At 35.0% G+C, this 13,304-nt stretch overlaps 1 protein-coding gene across 1 annotated transcript in view; it reads right to left on the minus strand.

Moving 5' to 3' along the window:
• The window catches only part of LOC108687033 (polycomb protein Sfmbt-like), a 67,089-nt gene that overhangs the window by 37,421 nt on the left and 16,364 nt on the right, over positions 1-13,304 (minus strand). The window lies entirely within an intron of this gene.

Consider the following 13,304-nt stretch of genomic DNA (forward strand, 5'->3'; position numbering starts at 1 on the left):
GGTGAGAATATCGTTGTCATTTATATTTAGAGACAGGTTGTCTGAATAGAAGTTTAATTGCATGAAGCTTTCTGAAACTCCCGATAGTTTTAATAATGTTTTTTCACAGATATACAGAGAAGTTTTCAACAAAATGTTCAAAGATAAACGTCGTATTTATCGATTTTTTAATATTATTATGATAGTATAAAATATTAAAATTATGATTAAACTGTAGAATCGAACGAATGACAAGCATTAAAAGTTACATAAATTATCACGAATTATAGTATTGTTCGCTGAATGTTCAATTACATTGATTATAGAACAGATGAAATAATGAATTAACTACCGTAGATTAACTATAGATTATCTTTACAGATCAATCAATATTACTTCCAGAACAATTCTCTCTAGAATGAACTATAATTCAGATTTGGTTACACCGCGCGTAAACTTAAAAATAATTTATAACCAGGAAATAACGAAAAACTTAAAATAGCTATTATGAACAACTCCCTCAAATAAAGTTATTAAAATCATATAAAGCATTTAACCCTAGCTATACACATTGGGGTCCCAGAAACCACAATGAAATTTGTCTAAATCGAGATTTTTTCGTATTTCTTTTTCTTTGAATCTATATATCTTGAAGCTTCTTAAGTCTATCGCATTTTACACATCATGGACTTATTGCTTAATCAATTCTCCGATCAATTCTCGATTAAAAAAAATTAATTGAAATATACCGATTTTTACGGAAATTATGGAAACAAAATGGATAAGGACCCAAGCATTCAAGCGTGTAATCAAGGATAAAAAAAGTGTGTGTAGTTAGAGTTAATATTGCTCAATATTGCTATAACATTAGGAGAAAATATTAAGATAATTCTAAACAATCTTGAATTGTTTCCACATAATAAGCTCCATATATATATATATATGTATATATAGTATGTAAATATCCAGGTAATTCGAGGATTTCGCGTTGTAAATTGCAATTATCGTGCTTACTGTGCACACGAAATTTGAACGCGTTTTACAATTACATCCCTGCTCACGATGATTAAAATAAATATTTCGCGATGCACATTATTGGCGCTTCAGTGATACATCCTATGCAAACGATACATCATGTCGCAGTGAGATTATGAAACTAATAGCGTTTGTTCAACTTTCCATTTCCATAACGTAAAATAATGTTATAAATATTCGGCCTCGTCGATAAAACGTTATTTTATATGAGGCTTAACGCGCGCGTTGCTTTGACAAATATTTTATGCCACTCGAGGCAGACACAGTGCTTTCGATGTTCATGATTCGTTGCCTCTCGTTAAAACGCACGTGACGGTGCAATAGTGGCGATTAACGGCTTGTTGATGCATATATTATAATACCATATTCTCGAACGGTGAAGTATAGTTTTAATTTCCTGTCAAGCCCCAAATTGTAGCTCGTTGACGTACATGGTGATGCACCGAGTTGTTCCTATGCATAAGAATCATGGGGCGCGTTGCAAGACTGATATAAATGAGGAATATAATAATGAATATTCATCAAAATCCCAACTATGGAGAGGCGTTGATGAATTCTTCATCACAATAGCGTTAATCTAAAATATATTGTGAATACCTCGTTCGTGGTTTTCGTAAACATACCACAGTTTACAATAAGCTTAAATACGCACTTGCGCGCTTGTATGTATTCAATGCAAATTCCTCATACAAAATGGTTTGAATAACTATAGCTCAAAACGGATATTATACTGAAATCTGAACATTAAGATAACAGGAAGAATTACATATTTATTAAGTACATTAGAATTACTATGCCGGAAGTTTGCGTGTGCATTACGTTATAAAAGCATCCCTTAATTTCCAATTATGTCATTAAGATCTGAGAACTTCAACTGTCACATCTGGCGGGTAATCATATAATTGTTAGTGAACTTGTCCCCTTTTCACTTTTGGCTGCTTGAATTCTAGCGCGATCTCGTGGAATTTCATTGCTTAACGTTGAAAGGTCTTACGTGATCTCAGCAAATTCACGTGAAGATTTTCGCTTATCATCTTTCTACTTCTCGAGGAAAATTACGTAATTGATCTCCCGAGTTGTCCAATTTTCCTACAATAAAAGAGTCTAGATTCATTTTTCTTGATTCATCTGCTTGCTCTCGAGAACAATGCACCGGCTTTATTTTACGAAAGCACCGGCGATTCTTTCTACCAGGCCGGCACCGTAAAATCGAGTCGCGAATATGGCGTCTGAGAAATAGAAAAAGTACAGATCGAAGTGGAAAGTATTACGAAGCGCTACACACTTTTATAAGCAAGAAATCGTCTCTTTTGCCCCGCAAGCTGTGGTGGAAGTATAAGGCGAAAAAAAAAGGATGAGAAGTTTAAGCGAACAGTATTCAGCTGTATCGTAGGCACGGCACGTGGCGCAATATTGAAACATGCGCGAAGTCAAAGTTTGCAAATACCGCCTCATCGCCGAGTCATGCTCCTGGGTGGTGCATCGAGCGTGCAGCACCACATCCGCTGGTCTTTCCATCGCGGTTGTATCGAACGGAAGAAGTGTTCGCGACTGCAAACTATATCAACCAATCTGGAAACGTGCGATACTCGGAAATATGTCGAAACTATACTTGAACCTTTCCGGCCGGTTTCGTACGTGGTGTGGTGAACGAATGGTGGTGGACGAAAGATTGCAAGTTGGATGTGAAAATGTGTTGATGTGTTAGCTTGCGGAGGTCCGTTGATCTCGAGAGGAAAAGCAGAGCGTCGGTAGTATTATGATAAGATATTCACTGACAGAAACAGGAGAGGAAAGGAATTTTCAGCTTCCACCGCTGCCGTCCCCGCGTATCTAGAATGTAATATAAGGAGACGTGGGAGAAAATAGCGACGTTACTCGCTTCGAGTGGCCTCGTCTGTGGGGATGAGACGGGAAGATAGAGAGAGAGAAAGAGAGAAAGGGAGAGAACTAGAGAGATTTTGCTTCTCTCGAGAGGGATGATACCGCGAGCAGTAGGCGTGTGTATGGGTGTAACGTGATGGGCTGCGCATGCACACTCGTACCGGTCTTATTTTATGGCGAAATTATTCTGGGAGAAAAATAATTCAATCTCCGCGCGGTGCAAGTTACGGTACTTGGCATCCGTGCTCCCATTCGAGTGGACTCGGAATGCCTATCGAAGAGCTTATCGGCTTTCACTTTCCGTTCTTCGACATCGACATCCCGAAGCGATAATCACGTAAAAAATAAAAGTCCCTAGTCAGGAAAATTGATCTTCTCATTGTTGTTTTGCTGCGTTTAATTTACAACTCGAGTTAATTATTTACGTGGTCACTTTCAGCTTTTTGCACGTCTTTGTGAGAAGAGGGATATATGTATTTTTAAAGTGGAATTTTTAAATATTGCTTAAGATGATGGCGCAAAATACGAATTTCTATACTGATACAAATGATTAGCTGCTGCAGCAAGTTATAAAATATGATATAGCATTTTTAATTGGCATTTGTAGGAGCTAATTTTTGGTTGCGTTAGCCTATTCACAATGTTAATATATAATACAATCTCGATAGGCTAATTGCTAACGCAATCAAAAATTAGCTGCTACAACCAATTAAAAATACTATATCATATTCAATTTTACGTGGTAAAGGATTACTGTAAAAATATATTACTCTCTCGGTGTATTACATTTTGTAGAAAAATGTTTACATTCGATTCGTCAATTCAAGGTATAGGTTTTTTTTTTTTTTAGATGTGAGCGAAGGGAATAACTGTAATGGGCGAATATCCCCGAAACTATTTGAAATATCAAAAAATCGTTTTGAATTTTCAAGCAAAAGTTTGATGGAACATGGGCGCGTATGCGATGGAAACATGGAAAACCTATATAGCAATCGAATAACTAAACGTCAAAAATCAGGTGTCAGATTTCATAGTTGCACTCGAACAACTTGAAACTTGACTGTTATCGTTTCCATTAAAAACTATCATTCGTTAAAATAACTTAAAAATTCGTCAAATCTAAAGCACGTTAATTTGACATAAATTGCCAGTAATTACTACTGCAAAATTTTTAAAAAGATTGCCAAATTAAATGTAATAATAATTATATGTATCTATATTACATATTTAAATACATATTTAGATACAGAACAGTTTTTTTATATATCTTCTAATGTTTTAAACATTATTTTATTTGTTTTATATTTATTTTTGATATATAATATTTCGCATGTAAATTTTTGGGAAATACAAATGTATAAATATTAAATTAAAATTATGGACGGAGAATAATGTGAGATAACATAATTATAATGCACATACTAAATGAAAATTATCTCTGGTTTATAAAGTATAAAATAAAACATTTTTATCTAATTTCACAATATTTTATTTCCATATTGTGAGTTCATGCTCGTGATTATTAGCGCATCGATTTTACGTGAGGCCACTATTTAAAACATTTCTATAATTTTACATTTTGTTTTTTGCGATCACAATCATTTGTAAGATATCGCGAATAAAAGTTGCGACGGCCAGTAGTAAAGGTAAAGCACGAGACCGACGCGACGTTGTTATGTCCTTCCGTGTCGTAAAATACGTAACTATGTTAGCGGCTTTAAGCAATCGAGATTCGAACGCGATAGAATGGCTGCACCGTTTCTGTAGCAATTTCTCTGCAGGAAGCCTCCGAGGTGAGAAACTTGATATCAAAATAAATTGCCGTACCATACTGTGACGTAAAGAATCTGAGAGAATTCGGGTATGTACGATGATGTTAAACCAAACAATATTGTACTCGTGATACATGTGAACATTATACGTATCCCAATCGAGCGATAAATCCATCAAATCGAAACATTTTTTCCTTAAAAAAATGCATAGCACATAAATAATAGTGGAAGTTATGTAATAAATCTATACGATTGTTACAAAATTTCTGCGAAATTATTCAGCTTCGATAAGATCGGCGTTTTCGGAATAATAGAAAGGAAGTTGGCTGGAAAAGTGAGGAAGGTACGGAACACAATTTAAAAGTGGAGAGGTCAATGCAATTCATGAAACTTCATGAATACGATTTTTAACATTATAGAAATGAAAGAAGTTACCACAAACGATAATTGTACTTTCTCACTCTGCATAATTATACGATTTCATTCAACAAACGTTATTTCTTCGTTATTCATTAGTCAAGATGAATTTATCGATCTAATAAATTAAGAGCATATATCAATATCGTGACTGGAGTATATCGAGGGTCAATAGTCTCGTTACCTGTGAATTACGTGATGAATTATACAAAACCGAACTCTCGTTAGGCAAACGATCGAATCGACTGGTCGTGTACATAGTTCAAAAAATAACTGAAGAAGAAGAAGACCAATATCCATTCTGTATATACACGTGCGAGTAATAACTTTACCAAGTTATCGTATTCACATTGATCGAAAATACTGGGGCACTGCCATACAAACGAAATTTTCAAAAAATGGGAATAAAATGTAGAGAAACTGAACGAGATTGGTGATTCAGGCCGATTGGCAATATTTGCAAATAAAGGGACCGATTCGTTCGCGTGCAACGACCGATTTCCGCGATCAACAATAACGCCGCGATTTAACTCAGTTTTCCGCGCGTTGAAACATAAATCTTGGGCGCCTTCCACGGAATTTTTGAATCTGGACGAAATACCAGAAAGCGAACGCATGCACGAAGGGAAATGAAGCCTCCAAAATCGAAATCGACGTGCAGCTGCCAGACGACGACGACGTCGACGACGACGACGACGACGACGACGACGAGGAGGAGAAGCGCGTGTCGACGTCCGACAGAACGAAATATCGCCCGACGTATTTCAGAGATTTTACAAACACTATCCACAATACGATACGTACCGACACGTAGAGCCGATACTGACGATGCATCGAGAGATCGCAGGTCGAAAGAGGAAGGGAATGTTTCCACGTGTCGATGCAGTTACACGATGTTACCGTGCCGCGTGAACGGATTATCGTGAATACGGAATCACGAAACTGTATCTCTATGGGGTCGTCACGCACGAGAGAAACGGAAGTGCTCCAGCCACAGTACACGCTGCAGATCGCGCATTCGACAAATGACTCTTTTATTTCAATCGTATGTCTTACTGATACGTAAAATGCATCGCAATGCACTGAAATCACTATCCAAACACTCGGGATAGATTTAGATAGACTAAGGTCCAGTTGCATCAACGTTATTTTGACTTTAAGCGAAACTTAAAACTCTTTCTGTTCCATTTTAAAGCGAAAAAAGATAGAGACGGAGAGAGTTTTAAACCTCAGTTAAAATCAAAGTAACATTGATGCAATCGGGTCTTAGGACTCTATGCTGTAATTTTTAACATCATTAACATGGAACGATTATCGTTAATAAATAACTATTCCTTTCCTACAAATGATAATTGCTATTCATTAACAACAAAATAATAACACAATTAAATAATTTGATCAAAGCGGATCTTAGCGGAAATATTTCTGAATATTTAAGTACTAAGATCCGCTTTGACTGAATATAGGATTTCTCTTATTTTAGATTCATAGCTAATTAGATTTATTTTCATTTAATTTGTATCATAATTGTTTAATAATGAAATTGTAATAACTTTTTAATATATCTCTAGCTATTGGTAAATTTATTACACTTTTTGTCGATATTTTGTTGCTAAAATAAGAAAGTTCTTTATTAACGACAATCATTCTATAATAACATTGTTAAAGATTACAGAAGACCTAAGAATTTATAGAAAGCGATTTATAGTTGCTAGTTTTTAACTTGTTCCCTTACTTCAAAAATGACATAACTACAAAAATGTAATTTTTTAGTTATCGTGCATAATTAGATAAAAATTATTCTATCAATCATTAAAAATAAACTAAACTTCACGGTCCGTTCGTCAAATAGTATTGTGTCATTCTTAAGATTTTCAAAAAGATCATAAATATCACAAAAATGCGACATTTTGAGATGTGTCATTTTTATCAATAAAAATGAGAGCGTTCTATAAAGAACATTTAGAGTTGAAACAATTTTGATGCTCGAAGTTTGAAGAAAAAAATTGTTTTATTTTAAATTTAGTTGATCAAAGTAAATATGAACTGTTAGTGTAGTATTTCAAGTTAGATTACTTTTAAAGTAAGAAAATAAACTCTTGTGTATAAAAATAAAATGTATAATACGTAAGAGTTTAATCTATTTTAAAACAAATACGAAATATTTCCATCAAATTAATACACGTGCAAATATTTTGAACATTTTATTTGTACGTAAATATGTATATAAATATCGATCATGATGCATCTGTATCACGTGTTGTTGATGTATTAAATAAATAAGGAATTAAGAAGATTTAGATTTAGATAATCACAAGTCCGCAACAGGAAACATGGAAACTTAGAGCCTCTTAACACCGTCTTAACATGTCAACATGTCGATAAGAAATATTATTAGTAGTCACGATAGAGAAATTGACAACGCGTAATGAAAGTGAAAGCATAACGTATAAAATTGATTTCATCCGTTTATTACGTTATAACGAAAAATTCACGCTGAGATTATTGATAGGAGTAGAGTAAAAATGACACATACACATACACATACATATAAAAACACATACACTCTGTGAAATTGGTTTAACTCTTTGAAGCACGGTGTTATAAAAGCATACCAAAATTTTTAAAAATTTATTACCTCTTTAGTAAGTTGATGAAATTTTTAACTGCATAATAATGAGTTTATTTTTTATGAAACAGATTAACTACCTAGAAGATAAATTTTTTAATATTCTTTTACAAAAAAGACGATCTACACGTAATTATTATTGATATTGATATTTTTAGTTATTGATATTTTTATAGAAAAAAACTTTTCACTCGAGAAATTAATAGAATCAATTGCTTAACAAAATAATCGCGTTAGAATATCCGCATCAAAAAGCTTCGATTTGTTTTCCAGATATACGATAACAGCACAGTGCAAATCCTCGTTGCGAGGGATTTACTAATTTAGCGACAGCATGTCGGGGATGAACGGCGTAAATTTGAATCTTTATCTCAATAAAGCGGTTACATGCCGAGCGTCAGAGTCTGTTCCGCGTTCTATGCAAATTTTATCGTACTTGGCATGCTAACGCTTCGCTTAAATCGGCCCACAATCGCCGATCCGGTATTAACTACTCGCTTCGTCTTCTGGTTCCTAAACGCTTGTTTTACACCGTTACTGACAGGTGAGACATGTATTGCGTTAAGTTAATAAGGACAGCCGCGGATAGCTGGGATGAATCGGGCCATTAATGCCTCGAAGAAGAGCTCCAGGAAAGTGAGATTTTCCTTAAACGAGAGTTTAACAAAGTTCCCGGTTATTACGACAGAATAGCCAACTTCCGTGATAAGGTGGAGGATAGGAGGACGAGGCACAGCGCCAACTTCTCGCTTGCCGGAAGGGTAAATATTTCTCTTTTCCTTTTTTGGTGCGCGAGGCTCAGCAAATTTTTATCTCGAGCGAAAGCATTAATTTGCGAAAAAAGAACGACGACACCGGAAGTTCGGCTGCCACGCTCGCGGACGACGGCCTTCGCTCCTTCGCCTCCGTGTTCGCCGCGTCGCTTTCTCGAAGAGACTACTTAACTTTCATCGCGAAACTTTGGTATCATCTTGCATTTATTAAACCCTCTAGCGTATTTGACGAATATTCCTCGGTATCACTATGTCAATGCCATAGTATCGTTCCGTCTTGGTAAAATATAAACAATCTTCCCGATAAATTTGCCTCAACGATCTTATTAATGTTTGCGCGATTACGTGATATTTGACGGTCGTAAAACTAAAACAGTATTCTCCGCAGTTACGTTCTTAATTAACAAGTTTGACAGAAATGCAACGGAAACCTCTCGATCTTTGACGAGATGAGATTGAAGAAACTTCGCTAGAGGAACATTCATTTTTAAACGAAACGAGACAGTTCTCAGATACCTATCTTAAAATACATAATGAACTTGTGCTTTTGACAAAATATTTACGACCGCGTATATTTTAAAGTCTTGACAAATTACATAGCCGACGTCTCCGCTACACCTTACGTCATTCGCACAAGAAGGTGTCTCGTAATACTCTACAGTCAAACTAAAGCACGAAGTTCCGTAAGAGGCTAATGCGATGCAATATATTCGTGCGTGTATCTGTGTTAGATTAATTAGCGTACCTCATGTAAGATTTCTACCCTACGTATAGTAATTACACCACGAATATGATTCGCGCTACTCGCCCTCTTGTTACTCAAACGAGCAATTCTATAGATATAGTTGTTTCACTCCTTTTACGCTACTTCTTAAATAATATCAAATTATTACGTCACAACTGTTATATTGTATCGCTTTATATTATATTAATAATACAACCAATGAAATATGAAGTTCGTATTACGTAATAATAATTACGTAGTAATAATAATAAAGACGTAACGACTAATTACAACGCAAAATTTCCGCACGAGGCATAATAATACAACATGCGCCGCACAATGTTGCGATTGATGTACAAAGAGTAATTATATAAAGCTTACGATTAATAAATACTGCGCATCGACTTTGCAGAAGGAAGCACCATCTGCATGCACAACGTTTAAAGTCTCATTCAACCGCGTTGTCGACCGGTTGTAACGCGTTTACGACTGCTTATTAAATCCTTTGTGACGCTCGACTCGTTGTCGAAACGCTATGTTTATGCACGACTATGATTACGTCTCGAAAGACGTATAATCGTCTTAAAATATTTCCGACTATGCACAACTAAAAAAACTTCAGCCTTTATTGAGAGTAAAAATATTTTTTACCATATGACGCGCAAATCCAATTTCCAGATTTCCACGGCTTTATCAATAAATTTTATAAAAAACAAGAATAATTCAAGAATAAAAAAATACAAACAATATACACTAGCATGTACAATTTTGAAAAAAAAAACAATTAGAAATTTAAAATCTTATTCATTTTGAAAAAAAATTGTATGAAATATATATAATATGAAAAATTGTTTATATAAAAAATGAAAATATGTCGCACGCATAGGAAAAAAATTGTAGAATTTTATAATTATTATATTTTATTGTATATTTTCTATATTTTCTTAGATAAACTTCATAATACAAGATTTTACTGCATTCTTTCGTAGAATATTCTGAAATACTAACAATAAGTATTTTTTTTTTTTTTTTTTTAATATTTTACTGGATATCTTTAAAGCTTTTGTGCACGTCTTGTTTCAAGTTTTCTTAAAAGTCCTATTCACGCGAGCTCTATACTTATCTCGAACTTCTCTCAATGTAAATATGATCCTGGCAAAGTCACTTTTTAAACTTTTCTTAAACTCGTCGTAAAGACCGATAAATGTTTAACTCGTCTTTGTAATCCGATAGAGTCATTTACTAGGAAGAACGACATCGAGAAATGCTGGGCACACACACATTTTGTTACGATACGAAATCTTTTAAATTACACTTGCAATTTGACAGTTGGAAAATTTTTATTAAAGTTAAGCGGTTTTGCGATATACGATACGCGTACATTTTTACATTACCTCTTCACACACACTTTCCGCACGCTTCGGCGTTTTTGCAAGAGAGGATTTGTTTGATGTCACCATAGCTGGCAACCGTTAATACTAAAAGAGTAGATAGTTAAATAATGCTTTTTTACGAGAGCCGACTCGTTGTCGAGGATATATAACAGCTTATATATAGTGCATGTCAAAGCGAAATAACGGCTACGGTGTGTAGAACGGGTTGAGGCTTAGCATACGAATATCCGATTCTCTGTTTGTGGGTTGCTACGGGCGGTCTGATTTACATAGTTATTATGATATTATACGGCTGCAAAAGGATTTTTATCATCAGCACTGTCAACGCCACGAAGAAGGAAAAGAAGTACACACCATGACATACGCTTCCTTTTCTTTTTTATCGCATTCACAGTACGTTCTCGTGACAGATTAGATGATATAAATCTGTCAAACATCATCTTTCAACTTTCTGTATGTCTTTTTGTATGTTTTTTTTTTTTTTTTTGAAAGTTGTTATTTTATTTATGACGGATTTTATTTGTAAAAATAAATAAAAAATATATTTTTTTTAATATCTCCGTCATATCATCTAAATCTCTGTTTACATATTAAATATGTTTTACTTTTATTTGAAATCAATTGATCTTGATTTAACTTTAGATTTCATATCGTCATTAGTATTTAATTCTGTGATATTTTTTCTAGTTTTCCTCTTTTTCTAAATTGTATTTTTTCAATTTTTTCATGTTATTAGACTATTTTTTTTAGTGATAGCGTATATAAATGAAAATATTTTAAACAAAAATTGATAACGAAATGAAATTTGATGTTTATAACCTCTTTCTAAAGATTTTTCATCATCATTTTGAGTTCTATTTTAATGTATCAATAAAAATGCGAAATTTTCATAATTTTTTTATAATCAAACCGATGACATAAGCGGATTATTGAACCATCACTCTAGAAGTTGAAGATTTTATAAGTTTCTTCAACTTTATTAGTCAGTTATAATCTCGGTCGCTTATTTTTATATGCGTAAAATACGATTAATTATTGATATTAATGATTAATTTTTTTATAATCTATATAATATGATTTTTATAATATTTACAAATGCTGATTTTCTTCCATTAATTATCTAATTATAAAACAATTTAGTTTATTTTATTTTGCCTACCGCATTTCTAAAATTATGACGAATATTGAAATAAGTGGAAATTTTTCAATCTAAAAGATAAGTTACATGAAATTACTAAAATTTTGAAAATAGCATAATGAATAATAACAGAATATTTATTTAAATTGAATTAATTAAATTAAATTATAATAACAGTTTTGCAATATCGAGCGAAAAAACACAGCGAGAAAATTACTTCCTCGTACCTTGTTTCAATTTTATATAATTTATAACCAAAATGTAGTCACTTTATATTCTAGAGACGATGATCGTAAACAAATGCAAACGTGATGTGGGCAATTTTCCAAGTGATTTTGGTATACACGTGTAACGGGCGAGAGAAATCCGTATTTCTCACAACCAGTAGCGGATGTCGGCAATCGATCAACGGCAAAGAGAACTCGACTTGAGAACCTAATAAACGCCTGCCCGGCTCTTCCTCGCCTCGACGAAAGAGCTAAGCGGCGCGATACCAAAGCGGATTATTGAAACGCCACTCGAAGTCGAGGGGGAAAAGTCCGACGGTCTTAGCCAGATTCGCGGGATTTTAAATTCTCACGGCTCGAATCCCTGCCGAAACTTTTCTCTATTGCTTCGCACCACTTCGAACCGTAAATATATATCGGTTCGCGTTCGTTTACCATTTCACATCCTTTCCACCTCCCTTTCTGCAAGCTGTTACACCGTTCGACCTCCAAATACCATCGTTGCCATCCCCGTTACAGACGTAACCACCTTCTGATGGTGATGGTGGTGTCGGTGACTCGCTGTCCTCAAACCGATGCATTTGGCGCTGCCGCCATTGACTACGCTGCGATAATTCCATTTCCGCGAAGCGGCGCGAATTCGAAGTTTAATTAATCGAATTCACGTCCTTGCTATCCTCGTCCATCCGAAATTCTCTCCCTCCCCCCTTCCCCCTCTCTCTCTCTCTCTCTCTATCTGTCCTACTCTCTCGTTCTTTCCCTGTTGGCGTCTCTCGTTCGCCACGATTCCTATCTTCAGTCCAACTCTCTCGAAGACAAGCTTCGATCCCGGAAATTAGTAAGATCGCACATGCGGAACACGGAGGTTTCCCGCCTGTTGGAGGAACACTATGTGTATACGTATACGTCTGTATCTTAACATTACGTGCATACTGATACACACTGATACGATCGTATGCAAGTCGATGACGCATACGATCGCGTTACATAATGCACGTCGCGTTGCCTTCGCTCGGTCGATCGGTTAATACGGCACGGAAATGTGTACCGTTCTGAGACGGCGGTGAAAAGTTTACCAGAGTCAACGAGAAATTTAGCGTTCAACGCACTCGATCGAACGTCTTGAACGGCCGGTTCGATGGCTTTTTTTTCTCGTTCGGGCGAAAATGCGATCGACATTGAGCGATGCCGAGATGACGTAACCGAATCCATTACTCTGAAAAGGCGAAAGCACCTGATAAAAAAATTAATATAAACATCCTGCTACGCAGAGTAAAGCTATTGGAACTCTTTTATGCACGTACATTTTTTTTTTTTTACCTTATATATATA

Source organism: Atta colombica, unplaced genomic scaffold, assembly GCF_001594045.1.
Source record: "Atta colombica isolate Treedump-2 unplaced genomic scaffold, Acol1.0 scaffold198, whole genome shotgun sequence".
Taxonomy (NCBI): domain Eukaryota; kingdom Metazoa; phylum Arthropoda; class Insecta; order Hymenoptera; family Formicidae; genus Atta; species Atta colombica.